The sequence below is a fragment of the Melanaphis sacchari genome, unplaced genomic scaffold (assembly GCF_002803265.2).
Source record: "Melanaphis sacchari strain LSU unplaced genomic scaffold, SCAv2.0 Contig11_pilon_pilon, whole genome shotgun sequence".
NCBI classification, from domain to species: domain Eukaryota; kingdom Metazoa; phylum Arthropoda; class Insecta; order Hemiptera; family Aphididae; genus Melanaphis; species Melanaphis sacchari.
In genome coordinates this window covers 4,962,150-4,975,121 of record NW_020270469.1, presented here as the reverse complement: position 1 = coordinate 4,975,121, position 12,972 = coordinate 4,962,150, and the positions used below count along the sequence as shown (strand labels likewise).

The following is a 12,972-nucleotide window of genomic DNA, read 5'->3' as shown; positions in this document are numbered from 1 at the left end:
ATAATTTATCGTATTAATATGGTAAAACATACTCGCTGACCACTGTGATAATTTAAATGTTTAGTTTAATAATTTTATTAAGGTCTATGAGTTTTCTAAAACAAGCGTCACATTATTATATTATTGTCTTTATATACGTATTTGTGATCTACATTTATAAAATAGTTAAAAATTTCATATATTTTCCGATTTTTTTTATAAAATTTAAGTGTGATTGTAGGTGTATTAGTATTGTATATTCTAGTAGGTGTTTATCTAACACTGAATGAAAAAAATGATTTATTTTACGATAATATATGTCGTATAATGTTGGAATTTGAAATGAACTCAAAATTTAATGAGAAACTGACGATGAGGCCAAGTGCATGAATGTATGATGTAATTTGAAAATTGCATTTTCATTTATTTTAAATTTATATTTGGCATATAACCATAGATTATTTTAAAAGATCAAATATACGTTTAGATTTAGTTTTTCTATTTATCTTATTTAACTACTTTGCACTATTTTCATCAAATAGTCTGTATGTAATCCATTGTTTATACCTAAAGGCAAGTAGATTATCTACACCGGTTAAACGTGTACAATTTATCTACATGTGAAATATGTATTCATATATTATTATAAAGATAATATTCATTATCAGAAATGTATATAATATAATGAAGGTGTTATGATTTATAACTTTATAAGCAAGTAAACGATAATATTATTAGATTCAAAATTATCATTAACCTGTACTATAATGCACAGGACTAATATTTTTTTATTTTTTTTTTAAATCAATAAATATAATTTAATTTTCTGATTAAAAATATATAATATTCAGAACAGAATTGGTGAGTTTACCGAATAAAACTCGGTGGGCCACTCGAAATATGGGCCGGTGATGAGTATTTGGTCGTATTTTTTTTATGTAATAACAATTAGTTAGTTCAAACATTCATTAGTCGAATTCATAATTTGATTAATTTATAAGGTAATTGTAGCAATAATCAAACGTTATAAATCTTAAAACTCGGTAAGCCGATAATTTGAAAAACCGACGCGATAATATTATTATGTTTTCTACTATGGGTGTGCAGTATGCATGCAGGTATTAGAAATAAAAACTATAGGTGCGCTTAGATATATCTATTGAAGTTTACGCAGTTTTTAATACTAGATACCGAGCAGAGTTGTTGCTATTCATTAATTATCCGATGTAAATAACGGTTTTCACAACACGCGTCAGTGGTATCAAAATAAATGATTGCGCGAAAAAATCTTGTATAATACCTTTAATACACCAATAGTTCTGTATTATTTTTGTCATACCACGGATGAAATAGAATCTATCACCGCAACCGTCTTCGTATTACTTTATATGTATAATATACGAAATACAGGCTGTAAAAATAAGTTTATTTGACGTAACACGTCAGTTTAACTATCATTAATTATTGTATTCGCACCTGTTTATAATAAGCTATAAGATACTAGTCTTACGATAATATTTTTTTTTTTTACAAATATGTGTTTAATGTCTATTTACTAAAAACCTGTTTGAAAAATTATTAACAGCAATTTATATTTACTGAGATTTCTATCATAATATATCAATATATCAGCTTTATTTGAAAAACGAAAATACCCACAGTCTATAGCGTTCAAGTTGTGTGAGAGGGTTGTATCAAAAATAGAAATAGCACAAATTAACATTGAATATAATTATTATCACATTTAAATTATAATGTATAAAGGGACCCCGGTATTTTCCAAAATTACAATTTCCGTTCAGGAAAAAACGATTATAATATACGTAAGAAATAATTTATTATTTTTCTATATGCTCACATATTGTAGTGGTGTAATTTATTGTAAATTTACAATAGAAATAATAATAAATAGGTATTATATGTTTTGTATAGCTAATATGTGAACTTTTTTTTGCGTGTCTCTCAAATGTAGACGATAATCAAACATTTATTATACCGCTATAATAGAAATATAAAAGTATGTACTGAAGTAAAATGAAAATTAACCATAATTACACCTTACTTTAACAAAATCGTTTTAAATAGATTAGGAAAAGTTCACATTTTTTTTTACACACGAGAATATCACTAAATTAATCTCACATATAATGTCGTTTAAAATTTTGATGAAAGAATAGTGGCGCGTTTAAATTATAATTTATAGGAGGGTGCTCGTACTTTATATCATTTTTCTTGAATAGTTTAATTTGTACGTACAGCACTAGTATATTTTAAAGTAAGTGTACGTATTATGTACAATTATTTGGGTCATTACTTCTTATTTATTTAATGTGTTTTCAGTTTGACAATTTTTCTTGTTAACAGTGTTTTACGTATTCATATACGATATACAAACAAATGGATACGAATTATCTTTGTTCAATTTATAAAAAGACAAAAAAATAACAACTACATAAAATGTATACAAAATTTCTGAATATTTCATTTATTGTATTACAATAACGCGCAACTGCAAAATTAAAAGATTGTAGAATATTTTATATTATAAATTTTCATGGGAATAATTAGTATTTCTTCGCCAAAACAATACGCATGTTAAACGGGTGTCAGGAACGTTTGAAACTGAGAAAAATATAATAATAGTAGAATGTTATGTTCAAATCGTTTTTGGTTTAGAAAAAGTAATTTAAATTATGAAAACATTTTTATGACGTTCTTTATTATTTGCTATTTGATATTTTTATGAACACGATAATTTGATATACGAATCGTATATTGTTTCTATTTATAAAAAACTGCTATAAACTCACTGCGATTTTTTGATAAAATCTTTTTTGGTTTTTTTTTTAAGTATTCAGACTTAAATAAAAGAACTTGTATATATATGACGATGACCAATCTTAATTAAATGACTATAGCATATAATATATAATACGTGTAATACACGTCGAGTATATACTTATACTTAAAACATATTATATACTCAAGCTATAATTTATAAGGTTTTGAAATGTTTTTGCGTGAATAATCTTTAAGAAATCTCTTCGATTGTGTATTTTCTACGTAAATACCTATTATATCATATCGTCTCAATAAATTTAAAAATATATACTTTTATAATTATGTATTGAAAACAGTATTTTTTTTAACGTAGCTGTGTGGGGACACATATACACACGAGAATATAAGATGGTTTAATTAAACTATAATGTGTATTAATATTTATAGGGGAGGTCATATTATTATTGTATACTTTCGCAGTTACGTGTTGGGATGAGCGAGCGCCCCACCGCGGCGGCGGAGGCGGTACCAACAGCGGTGGTCTTCACAACTCGGCAAAGTTGGTAACACTGTTATACCACCATCACCAACATCACTACTACTACCACTGACCACCGCCCCCCCCCCGTACCGGGCGTGGCCGCTCATTAAAGGAAACATTCGTCGGCGGCGGTGGCGGGATGCAAGGACCCGAAACCGCTGCAACCCTTCGACGCCGCCGACACCACCGCCACCGTCCGACTGAAATTCCGTTGTGCGCGCCCCATAAATTTTCATTCAACCCGACTGCACGACGACAGAGGAGCACCACTCACCCACAGGCCCACGGAGGGGGCGACACGACCCGATAATAAACGTCGTCCGACCTCTTCTCCTCATCTACTCGGATTTTTTCCCTTTTATGACCCACACGACTTTTATTGCGCTCAACTATTATATATATATGTATATGTACATAAAGTGCCCGGACGGACGACGAAGTTGCAGTTCCCAACGTACACATACGTATATACCACACCCTTAGTTGCCTAGCGGCTGTGGCAAATTCGTTAATGTTTTTGGAGAAAAAAAATAACACCCGTCCATCCCTGGTTGGTTAAAAACGTATTATATGTATAACAATACTATATTGAGTCGTATGTTTATTATATATTTCGTTGAATCGAATCGACCATTGTATCCTATAGATACATACTTATAATATCTTTTTAGAAACACCTTTACACGATAATAATAATAATATCGCACGAGAAACTAGATCTTCTATCTGTAGTCTACTGATGTAGACTGAATACGACTATTCCAACATTAGGTTACTTCGTGTTTCTTGAGTACCAACATAATATCTATATGGTAATAAGAAGAGGGCGGGTATAGATGTACTGCATGCAAATGTAGGTATAGGTGTGTCAAAACCAATGTACGTGCCTGGCCAACCGACTATACCCGGCGTGTATTCAAAGGCTTAGTTCCACTACCGACAGTTGGATTAGGTTTAAAGGCCGCCGAAAGTTTCAGTCTTGTGTTATTCCGACAGGATTACGAGTCTACAGCTCGAGTGTATTATTATAATATTATATATGTATATGAGCGTGAATGCGTATGTATACAGATGTAGCCACCGAACCGACAAAGAGTCTTTCGAACCCCTCGCCAAGACACTGGCCCTTCATACATACCCGTCTACCAGAGCCTATTTAACCGCACAGCGACAATACCACGAAAAGACCGGTCGAAGAAAGTCAATATTATTATTTTGTTGACCGTTTTTGAACACCGGCATTGTCGACTTCACTGACACCGCTGTAGGTTGTATGTATGTATAAAATGTTATTCATTGGATTACATGTATATTTTATACCCGACAGGTCGACCAAATAATTATTATTTGTATAATAATATAAGTTACTCGTCGAAAAATGCCATGAGTTATTACCCATATATTATTATTCCCACAATATAATACAGCCGCCATTGGATATCTGAAAATCCGTCCCTCACTTATGGCCAAAAATAAAAAAAATAATAACTGTGATTACTGTTCAGTAATAATAAGAAATAAAATTATTTTAATCGATTAATTTTTGTTCACACAAGTCAAAGTTAATATTATTTTATGCAAATCGGAATATTTTAATAATAAATTATGATTGTTTTATACTATCTAAATATTGATTTTAAACAGAAATGTTGAAATATGTTATCATATAGTAGGAGTGGCCAGCAAAAAGAGACTTGAGAGTCGCCCAATATACCTATTAATAAATATGGAAGAGCCAAAATGAAAAAAAAGTTCATATTAATGTATGTATATGATTATCATAAAGAAGATTACCTATTAGATATCAATTGTAATAAAAAGCATAAAATGCGAAACAATAAATTATATTAATTAATAACGAAAAATAAAAATAAATTCATATTGAAAATAATTTTTTTGTTATAATGTTTGTATCTTACGATAAGATGCGAACCATATGAGTCTATGACGGGAGTCGCAGTTTGACCACCCCTATAATATAATATTTGTTAAATTTATTGATATGATAATATCCAAATTATTCAGGTAGCTTAAACTATTCAGAAATAATTAAGGATATCGATAATGATATGCACAGCGTATTACATTTGTAAGTTATGATCACGATGTTTTGTTAATAAAGATTAAAGAATTTATCTTTGCATTTTAATTAGTAGTAGACTATAGTTAGTATAGATATAGAAAGTATATTGATTTAGCATAAGATAGTCTAAATCGCAATTAGTTAGACTTTCTAGGGACTTTTTAATTTTTTAATGGATTGCTTGAGCCTTTATGATATGAATATGCAATAGAGAAATTATTTAACTTTCAGGAACAAAAGTAATATTATTTTATTAACAATTATTAACGATTTATATTCAATCAAATTATAAATTAATAATTTTTTCAATTTTTCTTTTTGAATTTTATTAATTTGTTTGGTTGATACCTTTTTGTTTATTTTTTAGTGTCAGGAGTGCAAGATTAAAGCGTGTATACGATATGCTAAAAACATTCTCTGCAACTATCTTTTTTATGTAAAAAAAATATATATTTTTCCGATTCAGTGGTTATAAGTACCGCGTTCCTAGTCTGTCGGACGACGACGTCGTACCGCACCACCGCAGCGGACCCACCGGTTGCCGCAGTATTATAATGCCAATAATAATAACGGCCGGACGCGCGACCGTCATAGGTCGGTGAACCTATTCGCGGAGACAGGTATCGCGGAACCACCGTCGGGCGCCGCCACTGCTGCGAACACACTCAGATAAAACGATTCTTAAAGAATAGATTTTGTCGCTACAGAGAATATAATATAAGTGTTTAGTCGAAGTTGTCTTGCATAATACTATTCATATTACGTCGTTGTTCGGGGAAACGCGGAAAACGATCGTCACACGTCTGCGTCCGTTTCCCCCGCCGCAGATCAGTCACAGTTTTCTCCGGTCTCGCGTTTACCCGCTGCGCACCTGCGATTTATATATATCATCATTCATCACGATGATCGAGCGCGAAACGCGCACACCACGGTCGCGGTATATTATTATTATACATTTCTGTAGCCTGTAGGTACCTGTCCTGCCTACAGAACGATGAGGAAATTGCGGTGAGAAACATTTCCTCTACATCCTCAGTCTTCCTTCTACTACTCTACCATTTCGCATTGACGGTATTGCGCTATACTGACGCAGTTTTCGCTTTAACAGTAAAAAAAAACAACATTTCGAATAATCGCGGGCTGAATGAGATATTTTTGTTTCCTATTTTTTGATTGTACATTTCCTGCGTTGTGATTTTGGTTGACGTGAAAACGTGTGTATCTACTTCTCGTATCACATACGAACTATTTTTAAGTTCTCGAAAATTAAAAATCATTTATCTTTTTGCTGTGCGTAGGTATTAATTTAGCTATTTCACTATTAGAGTGGGCCACGCGTAGACAGAGTTAGCTCATCAACGAGAAGATTTCCGTGCTCGAAAACGGTTGACTTCCTGATTATAGATTATTAAATAGCTTTAAGCTATAGTGTAGATTTTGAATATTGCAGTTTTTGTATGAACCATGTAGCTATTTTATCGTAAATTAGTAATTTCTTTTACTGTGAAATAGATTGAACTTTTACGTTGATAACTTTCATTGATACTACTTCGTATATTGTAATGAACCATACAACTTACAGATAAGCAGTAAGTAAATATTGCTCGCACAGCCCTCATATTCATCTTTCAAAGTCTTTATTTTTTAGAAATTAAAGAGAAAAACAAAGAAAATATATAAGAGGGCAAGTTTAGCCTTGTTATTTGTGTTTTCTCACAACTTAAATACAAAGATCGAAAAATAAATAAATTCATGAAATTTGAAAACTACAGGTAGTGTCTACATTTATACTATAATAAATAATAATAGGATATAAATACTTTAATTGTATTGTGTAACTTTTATACTTTTTAATAATACGCACAGTATAATATAATTTATTGTAAAAATTAATAATTCAAATTTAATTTTGAAATAATATCTTAACCTATAACAAAGAAACAAAATCGAGCTCTCTGCTATTGCAGCGATAAAAAAAAGAAGGAATGAAATAAAGTACGATATGTTTACTAATAAATTGTAACAGTACCTTGGCGTTAGAAATTTGATAAAATATGAAAAACGGACGGAATGAAGAAATGCCTCTTATCGTCGAAGAGACGCGCCGCACTCCAACCGTGACGACGCCGTGAATTCAAAATGCGTCATTTGTTTCCCTCTCGGCATGTATACATAAAAAGTGTCATCTTTTATAAAACATTTAAATTTGCATTTTGATCGTATACAAATACTGCTCGTGTACATATTTCAAGATAATAATTTTAAAAGAAAGTGGAATTATTACTGTAAAACAAAATTTACGATGTAACAAAACAATACATCAAGATTTAATTCGAAATGTGCGTGTAATATAAGTTCATATGAAAATATTTTTCCTTGATAGGAAATTAATATAAAGCAAAGAACCTGTGCCACATCGTCTGAAAATCCTAAATGCTGATAACACAAAGTCTACGACGATTTTGGAACGCCGAGTGCCCGAGTATAGATTCATATTTTATTTTAAGCGCGTGTATTCGGAATATGCATTTATAATCGATTTTTTCTGGCGTTTTCAAACCTTCTTTTCATTATTATTTCATTTTATTATGCACGTATCGTATTTAATATTAATAGTATACGTAGATATTATAATAATACTCGTATAAACGTTTTAACTTTTTACTGTAGAAATTTACGGGTGGTAAAAAGAAAAATGATTAGCGAACAGGAACATGATATTTAGGTAGTAAAGTGGGAGGTGGGGGAGACACGAGTGGTAAAAGCAGGTGAAGCTAATCAATGCCAAAACTCTGGTGTGCGGCGGCGGCGTGTTGCTCGGCAACAGCCGTTACGCTGGTCCCAACAATTTTAGTTATAAGTTATAATACAACCCAGGTAAAACGCCCTCACTCTCTGTACCACTTGCGCGCACACACTCACACGCCACACATACACACAGGTAAATATATATATACATATTGTGCTTTTGTTCAGGGCATTTGCATGGGGTCACCAGCCGATATTAGGTGCGTTTGTGTATGTATGTGTATTGTGTACATAATGTGTGCGTATATTATACATAATATTATATATAAACATTTATATATCGACAAAGGTCTTATATATGTATATATATATATATTATATACACACGCAGACAACAGCATGCTCTTGTCATTCCTCGGCGTCCTTTGCAAGCTTGCACCACATACACACACACACATACACAGACACGAGCGCGCGCGTATGCACTTAAGCTTTTGACAAATTGCTATGCGTGTATTGTCGACCGAATAATTGACACGTACCGGACGATTAACATATTTAAAATACTCCACGGCTAAAGCTACACACGCGCACGAGCGTTTGACGCCAACGCACTGTACAGACTGTACACATACCAGAACGCGCGCGGGCTAGTGCGAGCACGCCGTATATAGCTAGCTCTCGTTAGTCTAAAACCGGGGTTTAGACGGATTTATATCTCTCTTGTTCAAACTTTGTGACAGGTTGAACGCTTTGTTCTTGATTAAGTTCGGTAATCCGTACGCTGGAGCACGTTACGGCTCTCCTTCGTCGTCCGCCTATTCCTACCGGCCCACCAAACTCTAGCCGTAGATTAAGTGATAAAATATAATTTTTTCATTTTCTCAAGCCTTTCGTACCCATACCAAGGAATCGTGATTTTTTTCTATTCATTTATCTCTTGGTCACTTCTTCTCTTTCCTTCTTTACCTATCTATATCTTTATCTCTGCAGCCATCCCCTTAGTCATGGCGTCGCAATTTGTTATTATCATCATTATTATTATTATTATTATTATTATTTATGCTAATGCTGCTGTAACTGACTCATTATATGATGCACACAATACAGCGCAAGCAATTCAATTTAAAGTCACGCCGCCTAAAATTATTAAAATTATCTCGTTAGTATATGGTTCCACACACAAACACCAAGCCGATATTGAGACAGTTTATTTTAAAATATTATGATTTTTATTATATTTATTATAGAGCAAATCGTCAAAATATTAAAAATAGATGGAGAAAAATGATAGTAGTAAGAAGAATAAAAAACATATTAAGAAATATAAATTCGGGTAATCGTTAATCGCTGTTTTTTGTAACAGTAAACTGCGCTAGCGTTAGCAAAAATGAAATGTCCGACATCGGTGAAAAAGACGCACCTGACTGATGACTGAATGCGGGTGAATCGTCGGAGGGAAGTTATTTGCATCTGTTGCACCAAGCCGTGTAATTAAAAGTCTACTTAATGGAATGGAAACAATTATTAAGTAACGTTTTAAAAATTTAACTAAATCCCCGTCAACGCCAGTGTGAAATTGGAATCCAGGTTGAGTCGACGGATGACGCATTGAGACATTATTTACTAACACACGCATGACTTTATAAATAATAAGTATTAACATAACATACACAATTAAAAACGATAATAGTGTGTTTACTATCTATTATTATTAAACATTGTCATTATTCTATTTTATAAATTGTATATAAACGAGGTAGAACAAGCATCTATTGTTTGGATTCAGGCCTCCGTCAGAATGAAGTCTATCGTGTGTATAAACTATAGGCATACTTTTTTTTTTTTTTTTTTGGTGAAGAAATATATATTTTGCAAGATACGAGGTGGCAAGAAGACGTGTGTTACACATAATTGTATACACAATATCAACCTTGTGTCATCTTCTCTTCCTACATATAATATTCTACGATGTGTTCGAACCTAATACTTGTCACAATTTCGAAACTTCGTAAAAACGTGTTTAGCATTTATATGGGCCGAAGTGAGAAAAAAAAATCTGTCATTGTGTGAACTCTAGCGCGAATAATATTTTATATAATTTCTTCGTCATTGGCGGCTGCGATTTTAATGTTACATTGTGTTTCCTCATAGAATGATGACCGTGTACGGGCTAATAGAGAACGGGTTCCCAAAAACTTTAATGCAACTATATTTTCTTGAAGTATATCATATTATGTTATAGCTATAATAGTTTAGTATTATTATTGTAATATAATCTAGAATAACTGCAATAAAGGAAACATTTTATCAGACTATATAAAGGTTTCTGGAATAAATCCGAAATATTAACAATTAATTTTTTCGATTAACAAAAAATAAGTGTCACAGTTAGGTTAGGTAAAATACAAATAATATTGTATCTATACCTGTAAAATGTTATAATAAATGAGTATGCAATATTAAGTTATAGATTGTTCAATTTCGATAACGTACAAAACCTTAGCTTATAATATATACTATATAATAACACAATCAGACTGGGATTATTTTCTAGAATAAGTTATCATATTATAATATAGATACAACCTCGTCATATAGTTTCGGGTATATTTTGATTTTGGAAATATTTGAAGTAATGTTATTATAACGTTGTTATGCGATGGTGCATGAAGTAATCTGAAATTGTACACGCACTCGGCCGAATCAAACAATTTGTTCTGATTGTATACTCCATGATGTGGTGCTGAAAGAGGTAGAGAGAGAGAGAGACCAAAAAAGAGAGTTGAATTCAAAAGACCCTTTTGTCGATCGGTCAGGCCAGTCGTGTCGGCGAAATATGCAGGTAGATGGCGGAAATAAAAATATTATCTGTGTCGATCAATATTATATGTACAATAAATAATAATATATATTTGAATATTTTAAAATGTTGTGTTTGCAAAAGTTTTCCTTCGAATCCAAATTGAATGATTGTTTCGTAACGTCTTGAAGTACCTATTTTGTACTCGTTTCCTACTATACACCAGGCACAGCTCTGTTCAGTCGATGGGCTCAGGTATGCGATTTATGAACAATGAAAAATCGTTCGGTATTTGTTGACGTCGAAAAAAAATCACTTACTTCACAGTACCGTCGATTATTTATTATTATCATAATAGGATACAACGAGAGGATGCATGAGCGCTCGATGACTACCCATTTTCTTCGGAAAAAAACCCATTATCGCCTTGTTATGTTATGGTGTTTGAACAGACCCTAAAACGGTTAGGGTGCGGCGCGTTGAATTGTTATTTTTAAACCATTTTTTATTTTCCTATGACAATAATGAACGAAAATTAGCGGCTATAATAGTAGGTATCGTAATGATTTCTATTCACATATTGTTATACTCTCTCTGATCAGTCTTTTAAATTTGCACACTTAAATACACCAATTATAAAATTATTGCAGTCAGAAATTTTAAGAGCGCTGTCGTAATTACACAATAATATAATTCAAATGGGTTTATCTATACGTTAGTATATATTATATAAGACGTTTAATATTTACATAGGTTGTCGGATTTACACAAATACCTAAATAATAAATTCGGCTATCCGAGGACATTGAATGGCACTCACCTGTAGTGTGGGTCGCGATATCTCTTTCCAGGGCGATATTACCAGCGTAATCCTCTTGTAGTACATGCGGTGACGTTTTCGGCACTCGGCATAGCTTTTCAAAAAAACTTAACAGCAACGCGAACACACAACAAATAACCACTAACACAAACGTACCAATATATTATTATTGTGTTGTATAATTAATATTTGTTATTATTAGTAATGATTCGTAATGTAAACAAACGAGGAACATTGGGGGTATGGGATTCGCTTCGACCGGTAAAAATCCAACGATGATAATATAGCGTATCGACGGGAAAGGCACTGGGGACACTCTTCGGAAAACTGATAAATCGTAAACGAAAACACAATATTTCCTAATAACAACGGCGTCGTAAACTCGGCAACGACGACGACGGAGACTATATAGCGACCGGCCGGAATGAACGTGCGTGCTGGTGTGTGCGTGGAATTCCGGTCGAAAGGATCCCCGGTGCGCGGCGGCGGCGTTCGGGCGTCGGCCACTGCCGGCGATCTGAACCGACGCCGACCGACTATCGATTTTCTGACCCCGGCGGGATCGTGTTTTCCGCCGCCACAGTTTTTTCCTTTCCCCTATACAGAGTATAATAATATAGTTTTCGGCTGCTGCTGCTGAACAACGAGATTTTCTGCGGCGTGCGTGGCTGCATAAACTGTTGGCCGCTGCCTATAGAGATTATGTCACAATAACGACGATTTAATAGTATTAATAATAATTATAACATTGTACCTGCAGTGGTGTACCAGTAGCAGAGTGGGGGGATGGGGGCATTCGCCCCCCCATAGACTGTACAAACGTGTGAATTGTTATTAATTGCTTTCAGTGTTTTTTAGTGTTTTTATAATAATTTTAAAATATTTTTTTTTACGAAAACATGAAGTTGGTGGTTACTGGTTAGTATGATAAATTGATAAACTAGTCAAACACATACATACATTTTTGTTATCTGTTGTCGAATCGGATCAAAATCTATCTAGTACCTACTGATTTTAATTATTTATATCAACTGTTTTGCTTTATGCTTGTGCTATAAATTAAAATAATGGAAACACTCAAAAATGAGCCAAGATCGCTAATTCGGACTTGTATTGTTACTTATTTACAAGGAAATCAGTATATCATTTGATAAACTTATTGAAAGATTCATCCATATAAAAAATCGGAAGTTAGACTTTGTATTATAAACATGCAT

General features: G+C 32.9%; 1 protein-coding gene across 4 annotated transcripts in view; it reads right to left on the bottom strand.

Annotated features, from left to right (window-relative positions):
* LOC112604421 (protein turtle-like) overlaps positions 1-12,209 on the bottom strand; it is a 101,589-nt gene extending 89,380 nt beyond the window's left edge. For all 4 annotated transcript variants that reach the window (XM_025353463.1, XM_025353464.1, XM_025353461.1 and 1 more), the window contains exon 1: positions 11,756-12,209. The gene's annotated coding sequence lies outside the window, so the exon portion shown is untranslated. The remainder of the gene's footprint in view (positions 1-11,755) is intronic.
* Between the last annotated feature and the right edge of the window lie 763 nt (positions 12,210-12,972).